The sequence below is a fragment of the Prionailurus bengalensis genome, chromosome A3, assembly GCF_016509475.1.
Source record: "Prionailurus bengalensis isolate Pbe53 chromosome A3, Fcat_Pben_1.1_paternal_pri, whole genome shotgun sequence".
NCBI lineage: Eukaryota > Metazoa > Chordata > Mammalia > Carnivora > Felidae > Prionailurus > Prionailurus bengalensis.
The window spans coordinates 108429946-108438577 of NC_057354.1; the positions used below are offsets into that span (position 1 = coordinate 108429946).

The 8632-nt window shown below is 39.1% G+C and overlaps 1 pseudogene; it reads left to right on the forward strand.

Annotated features, from left to right (window-relative positions):
- Positions 1 to 3708: 3708 nt before the first annotated feature.
- Positions 3709 to 4789, forward strand: LOC122467104 (annotated as a pseudogene).
- Positions 4790 to 8632: the final 3843 nt, after the last annotated feature.

The following is an 8632-nucleotide window of genomic DNA, read 5'->3' on the forward strand; positions in this document are numbered from 1 at the left end:
TTTTGAAACTATGCTAAGTAACAGAGTAAAGAGGAAGAGAAAGGAAATAGAATCTTATCAAGAAGGAAATGAGTCAAGCAAAAGCAAAAGAATCTCTAGAATACCTGTGAACTAAATCTATTTAGAAACCTCAGAGCCCCTTAACCCTTTGGGGAGGAGAACCATTATTAATGTAGGCCCTTTATGGTTTATCTTTCACAGTTCTGAAAATTGGCCAAGTTCAGTCAGAACTACAAGACTGTGCTGTTGGTTTTTTTTTTTTTTTTTTTAATTATATTATTGGAACATCAGCTTGTTGAAAAAAACAACACATTTCAATAGAACAATACAGATCACATGAAATCAAATACAACATTTATAAGTGGATTGATTACTGGGGCAACTGAGTGGCTTAGTTGGTTAAGCAGCTGACTTTGGCTCAGGGCATGATCTCGTGGTTCATGAGTTCAAGCCCTGTATCAGGCTCTGCACTGACAGCTCAGAGCCTGGAGCCTGCTTCGGATTCTGTGTCTCCTTCTCTCTCTGCCCTTCCCCCACTCACACTCTGTCTCTCTCTCTCGAAAATAAATTTAAAAAAAAAAACATTAAAAAATTTTTTAGAAGTGGATTGATTTCTGATGCAAGCATTGCCTGCCCCGTGTGGACATGATTACCTGTCCCAGGAATAATATTCAGATAATGAAAGTTGAGCCCAAAGATATAACTTTCTTTATTGGTAGGTGGTTCTTGAGGTGGCTTAGGGAAATAAAATCGAACAAATTTTCTACCTACAGCATATTGGATTCTCTTTACCATGTAATTCTTAGTTTCCTAATTTACTGCTTGATTGTTACACTCTTCATTTCAAAAACAATACCAGCTTCTGTAACAAAATTCTATCCATTCTCTCATGCTACAATTGTAGAAATGTCTTCACTCTTGAATTCCACGAATCTCCATTAATAATCATTAGATTGGTAGATTAAACTTTGTTAAGACCTTCTTTCACTGCAATGTTTATTAACCTAATTCTGCCATTCTCACTAGGGGGCTGTTAACTCGACAATATTTGTTCTTTTGTGTTTGTATTTCTGTTTATTCTTTTCCCCTCTAAAGTTAATCACCGGGGACTTTGTTTTTCCTGCTGTAAAATGAGTGCCCGCATCACACAAGCCTAATATTAAGAAAACACATCTCAGGGGCGCCTGGGTGGCGCAGTCGGTTAAGCGTCCGACTTCAGCCAGGTCACGATCTCGCGGTCCGTGAGTTCGAGCCCTGCATCAGGCTCTGGGCTGATGGCTCAGAGCCTGGAGCCTGTTTCCGGTTCTGTGTCTCCCTCTCTCTCTGCCCCTCCCCCGTTCATGCTCTGTCTCTGTCCCAAAAATAAATAAACGTTGGAAAAAAAAAAAATTAAAAAAAAAAAAAAGAAAGCACATCTCAGCACCTATGATAAAAGTGACCTAATTGCAGAAAGAGACAATGAACTAGTTAAACAGGGTTCCTTTCTTTCTTTTGACATATGAGCTATACAATAATTACTAAAAAGTACAATTCAGTCACGTTTCTTCACTGCAGATCAAGTCTATTGGAGGGTTGGTATTACTGAAACCAAAGCACTTACTATTTAGTAACATCAAATTCTCTGATGAATAAGCTCCTGTTGAATGTTTACATTTTTTAAACAAGAGCAGTGTTTCAGATTTCTTATGTACCTATTTATATTCATCATGTGAAACTGGAAACCATATGTATTACATTACATTATAATGAATCATTGCCACTAGGCCAACAGGAAGGAACAAAAAAAAAGAAAAAAGAGCCAAGGAACAATGCAATTTTTTCAGAGTTAACTGAATGCTAGACATTTTTCAATATAGCACCATTTTCTTTCTATGGAATAGACAAGAATGCCAACATGTATAGGTATGTGTATACTATATACGTATAATAGAATGCCAACATTTATAGGTATATGTATACTATATATGTATAATATATAGCATATAATTATATACATACAGGCATTCATATGTAGATATACACATAGGAATAAACACATATGATCAAATCCTGAAGCAAATACATTGTTCTCATTTCTCTCAGTAAAAAAAACAAAAACAAAAAACAAAAAACAAAAATCTGTATCTTGAAGTTGAATTTAAAAACCATTATAGGGGCGCCTGGGTGGCTTAGTCGGTTAAGTGTCCGGCTTTGGCTCAGGTCATGATCTCACAGTCCGTGAGTTTGAGCCCCGTGTCGGGCTCTGTGCTGACGCCTGGGACAAGTTTCAGATTCTGTGTCTCCCTCTCTCTCTCTGCCCCTCCCCTGCTCGTGTTCTGCCTCTCTCTGTCTCAAAAATAAATAAAAAACATTTTAAAAAAATTAAAAAAAAACATTATAAAAAATCATCTTTACACACTATATCTAATCTACATCTAATATGTGGTTCTTTGAATGTCTATTTCCGCATGTAGTGTGATTTTTCTTACAAAAGTTGAATTTTCTTCCAAGTTTAACACTTCACAAAGGTGATCACATATATTTCCTACGTAAAATTTCTTTTCCTGAGAGAAATCTTCTCAGAACGAACGACAAACTAAGAAGCAATAAACAAATTGATTTAAAAATCAACAACCCTTAAAATGAGCTCTTAAAAATGAGACTCTTTTTAATCTTGGTAAATTACCACATTGTAACTGATCCTTTCGCATAGTGCTTATTAATGCAGAAGTGTGTGACAGAGTAATCATTTTCAGTCCTGCAAGTTATTTGCAATAAGATTAGATTCTGTTTTCATTTCTATGTTGATTTTTTTTTCCGGTTAAACATTTTCCTTATCCTTATTTCCACATCTCCTCTAATTCTGGTAGCATCTGTAGATCCCTAACACTTGGCATGTGCTACTTCAGGCAAACATATCCCATGTACAATCTATATAAAGGAAGGGACCTCTCAACCTCCCTCCCTGTCTTACGTGATTTCAAAAACAAACTCAGCGTTCGGTGGTATGCATTTATGGCCACTAACATTTTTTTTTAATTTTCAGAGAAATCAAATTTTGAGTTGGTTATACTTAAGCTACAGAATTATGGAGTTTTAGGCAACAGCCCTTCGAGATTAAGTGACTTGCTCAACATCACATAGTTTAGCAAACAGAAGGCTTGCACCAGATTTCGAGTCCCTTTCCCAGGTGGGTAATCCCCAGTGTGTGTGCTGTAAGATAAATACAAATAACATGTTAGGATCTTTATTGAAGAGAAAATGAGAATCAGCACTCTAAAATACCATTCAGTGCCATAGGATCCCAGGCTATTCTAGCCCTGTTCTAAACAAATAGAAATTCATAGATTTTATAAGTAAAGCCAAATTTTCAAATAAGGGGATAAAGCAAATGCAGCAGCATAGGAAATATGTGTGCTAAAAAAAGAATATGCCTCTTCTTATCTCAGCAATACTTCATATACATTTTCTTAACTTGAGAAGTCAAGCTAAATTTGATTAAGCACATTTTTACATATCACATGAGCCCACCACTAGTAGAGAAGAGAGTGGAAACCGAAAGAAATGCCACAGATTTCATGGTGTGATTCAGTTTCTTTCCAAATGGCACTTCCTTTGAAAAGGCATATATTTGGAATTTGCCTTTTGGAAAATGCTTCTTTTCAATTTTCAAATATAATTCTGGTGTAATTAATCTAATCTGCATTTCAAAGCTTCTTGAGCTGAACTTTCTCCCAAGCACGTGATCTCTGTTTATGGACCAGAATAAAGAACAGTGTATTGAACACAGTCCAGAACGGTCAACATGGTGATAGCCATGACAGAGCTTCCGTATGTCATCAAAGGCATAGTCTTTCCAAGACACCTTATCAGACACCTGTTTATCCTTGTTCTGTCCACGTTCAAGTGCCCAACAGACATTTTGCTGCTGCTACAACTCCTGCAAAGTAAACAGAACAGGTGCCCAGAAAAAGCATCAGATGAGAAAACAGATGAGATAGAAAATAAAGTCATACCCCTTTATGGAAGGTGGGCCTGAGGATGAGGTCTACTTAAAACACTTATATCCGAGGCAGCTATACGAGGAACAAACAGCTAATTGCTAACTTAAGAAATGTTAAATTCTGGACTTTATGAATCAAAAGCGAAGTGTTTATCTTGACTTGACACTGGACAAGGGGAAGAAGAAAGATGTGGAGCCATTGGCCAGTGGTCTTGGTTCTCCACATACTCATTTGTTTCAGAAATCAATAAAGTTGCCGTGTTTACAGGAAATGCATCAGAGATTAAAATAGCAGAAGAAAATGGAGCTGCTGTTTGAGGAGGAACCAATCTGATGCAGAAGATTTTGCGTGATGAAATTCAATCAGACTTTTATGTAGCTGTGCCAGAAATAATGCCCAAGCTCAATCCATTAAAGAAGAAACTGGGGGGCGGAGGGGAGGAGAAAAGACTTACAAAGCTTACTTGGAATTCCATTGCCTGTGACGTCCCAAAAGTTCTTGAATTATTTAAATCCGGACACGAAATTAAGGTAGATGAAGAAAGGGAGAAGTTTTTGAGACCAAAATAGCTACACTAGATGTCAAGTGACCAGATAGCTGCTGATCTACAAGTAGTTGTTCTGTTACCAGTGTAGGCACTGGACGGCTGAATCAGGGACCCTTTGTGGCATGTGCTTTCCCTGAAGTTTTTACTAAGGAATGAGCCATTGTTGCCGAAAGTAGCAGGAGCCCAAAAAAGCAACAATGAAACTGCCTAGAAGTGTTGCACTGTGAAATTTTCAGTCAGTGGATTAAGAAGCAACAGAAAAACTTATAAAACTGTTAATTTAGTGTCTTGTTATTTCTTTTCTTTCTTCCTTTCTTTTTTCTTTTCTTTACTTTTCTTTTTCTTTTCTTTCTTTCTTTCTTTCTTTCTTTCTTTCTTTTTTTTTTTTTGAGAGAGAGAGAGAGAGAATGCACCCAAGCAGGGGAGGGTCAGAGGGAGAGGAAGAGAAAAAATCTTAAGCAGGCTCCATGCCCAGCACAGAGTCCAATGGGGGACTTGATCTCACGATGGTGAGATCATGACCTGAGCCAAAATCAAGAGTCAGACCCTTTACTGACTGAGCCACCCAGGTGCCCTGGTGTCTTGTTATTTCTTGATCAGCATGCTTAAAAATGAATTTTAAGGCTGGAAAATCTTGTAACACTTTCAAAAGTAAGAAAATAAAATGTTCTCTGTGTCTGAAAAAAAAAAAGAAACAGTGTCTTAAATTACTAGGTAAGTTTTTGTTCTTTTCTTCAAATATTTACATGAATTATTTGAGCTTTGTATGGATGGAATTTTGAAATATTCAAATTCCTTGAAATATTTTATTATTTAAGGTTCATATTTATTAAATCCTGTAGCATGTACTTTTCTGTGGAAGTGAGGGTTCAGTTCAATTATCATTTCTTCAGTACAGACAGTATACAGAGCAGAGTCTGGGTGATGGAGGAAGTGTAAAGTAAGCCAGTCTTCAGAGATTTTACCCATCAAGGGGGAATACAAAGCGATAAAATACTTGTAAACCACAAGTTATAGAGGTCCTAAAAAGATACCTGCCAGCAGTGGCTAGAGGAAAAGCTTCAGGGAGAAGCTGGCACTCCAGATGGGCCCTGAAGAGCCAACAAGGGTATCACACGTGGGGTGGGGGGCAGTGAAATGAGGGGCTGAGGGGTCAACTTGACTCTTGCTCTCTTGTTCATTCATGAAGCCCCTTTTTTTAGATAGGATAAGATAGGATAGGATAGGATAGGATAGGACAACCCATGCAGTCATCTTCTCAGCATGGTGCCACCTCCTTTGGCGTCAACCTCGATTCACCCTCTCCACTGGGAAAACACATCTTGACTATCCCAGGCACCTGTTTCCGAGGGCTTACCTTCACCCCTTCGCCCACAGCGACTCCCCTGTTCAGCAATTCTGCAGGTCCCAAGCAGCCCTAAAGAAGCAGAGGAGAGCAGGCATCACAATTCCATCAGAACTCCCAACAGATACCCATTCCCCCCCCCCCCCATCTCTTGAGTCCTGCTTGATGAGAAGACACCATTCAAACTAGAAATCTGGCTATACATGTGGCCCTGTGGCCCCATCCCCACTTCCAATGCTCCCTGACACCCCAAATGATAGTCCTTAACTTGGGGTAAAAAGCTTTTCTGTCCAGCTCTAGATCTCCCCTGTCCCTGGCTCACAGTGACTCTTTGTAGACCCTGCCGCACACACACATACACACACTCACAGGCACCATGTTGCTTCACTTGTGTTTTGCTTGCGTTTCCCCCTCTATGTGAAATACAAGCCTCTCTTCCCTGGGTTGCCACAGTAATTCCTATCCATACGTGAGTCTCAGCTTGAATGAATTCTTTTCTTTTGATAGCTTCTTGCTCTCTCTAATATAACATTTTAGCTTTTCTAAACTAAAGCCATTACTCAGATCAGCACAATACATCCATCTTGAATTTTTGTCCATTCGATAGAGGATTGTTCCTCCTTTGGGGTAGGAGAGGGAATGAAGCTACGAATATTTATGTTAAGTCTTTTTTTGGTGGGGGCATCTAAAATAATAAATTTTGACACAAACTCATCAAAACATTGCCACATTTAACTCTCCTACTTCATTAGGAAACCACTGAAATTACCTAAAAGAGGAATGATAAGGGATCACAGCAGATGCATGAACAGGGCAATGGCAAAAAAGAGAAAATTCAAGGAAAAAGGATCAATAGAATGTGTAATTAACTGTCTCTGGAGAAAATAGGAGGAATCAAGGGAATGAATTTGAGCCTTAGAAACTAAGAGAAAGGTAGTATCTATGGTGGAATTTGGAAGGTTCAAAGGGGAAGAAATTTCTTTTTAATTTTAGAATTTTTTTATTGAAGTGTAATAACATACAATGTTACATTAGTTTCAGGTATACAACATACTGATTCAATAATTATATATATTACTCAGTGCTCATCATGATAAGTGCAGTCACCATCTATTATATTATTGCCGATAGTCCCTATGCTATACCTTTCATCTCCGTGACTTATTTATCCCATAACTGGAAGCTTGTACCTCTTAATCCAAAAAAGGGAAGGGAATTTGATGGGACAGCAGGACATTAAGTGAACGTACAACCTGCAAATTTATAGCTATAGAACCTAGGGGGAAAGGAGTGCCTGGATGGCTCAGACAGTGAAGCATCTGACTCTTGACTTCACCTCAGGTCATGATCTCCTGGTTCATGAGCTCGAGCCCCACATCAGGCTCTGTGCTGACAGTGAGGAGCCTGCTTGGGATCCTGTCTCCTCTCTCTTGTGCTACCTTTCTCTCTCAAAAATAAATAAACTAAAAAAAAAAAAAAAAAAAAGGACTTGGGGGGGGCATCGTAGTGTGAAGAAGGTAGGGAATCATTTTAGAGATTACTGAAGACACAAGAACGTATAAAAAAAAAAAGAGAGAGAGGGTAAAACCAGTGCAAAGACTGTGGCCTAGTGGGACATCTACAGTCACAAAATGAGAGGAGGAAGTGAAAGTAGTTTAAAAATTAAAAAAAAAAAAAAAAAAAAAAAGGAAGCGTCAGAAGAGGTAGTGAACCAGGACAGTGGAGTATGGAATTAGCCAAAAGGAGAAAGGGATAAAGGACAAGCTGTCAACATTGTTGGATGCTGCTGAGGAGTGAAGGAAAATGAGGACTGAAGAAAAAAAAAAAAAAGCTGTTCAATTTGGTGATTGGGAAATGACATTGGCGACTTCAGAGAGCACAGTTTCCGAAAGCAAAGCAGGAGAGGAAGCTAGATCACGGACAGTCGAGAACAAAATGGGAGTGGACTTATTAAAGCCATGACGGTGCTTGGAGGGACCACTCCAGTCCAGAATGATAGTGATAACAGAGGGAATATCAAATGGGAGAGATGTGGGGCATGTTCACACTTCAAAACACCTCTGCGGCCCAGAAATGGAACAGAAACGATATGGTGAGTGGCCTAAAGCTATAGACCGGCTGGATTCTGCCAAAAGCCGACAGAGGCATTCAGGACCTGGTCTCATATGGTGCATTAGGGGCTAAACATCTCCATGTGAGGCCGAAGATTCACCTGAAATCAAGGGCTGGGATCAAGAGTCAGGAGCTGCCTAGGGCTATGGGCTTGTACAAACCTACATACCTAGGGAGGGTGGAAAAAGCCGACACAGTCTCATAGCCAGAATCTGATCCCGGGGAAGAGATTGGATGTACAATACTTTATAATAATAAGACAAGATCTGGCCTGGGAGTCCCAGAAACCACAAAGCTACCAAGTAGGGAAGGTTGAGTTCTGAGGGACAGAGAAAGGAAGGAAAGGGAGCAGGGAGGCAAGGATGATGGAAGGAAGTGCTGAGAAAGAGAGCCCAAAATAGAAGCATCAGCGCTGAGAAGAGTTCACTCCGGACCAAAAAACAAAAACAAAAACAAAAACAAAAACAAACAAACAAACAAAAAGAAAGGATGGGAAGGTTATAAGACAAAGAAAAGAAATTGGAAGTTTATATATTCAAATACTGAAAATATTGAAAGAGGTTTAAATACGCCTGTGTGTTTTGTCTGCCCAGCATCGATTTCCTTTTTCCTAGTCACAGCATTCCAATTTTCCTTGGATAACCT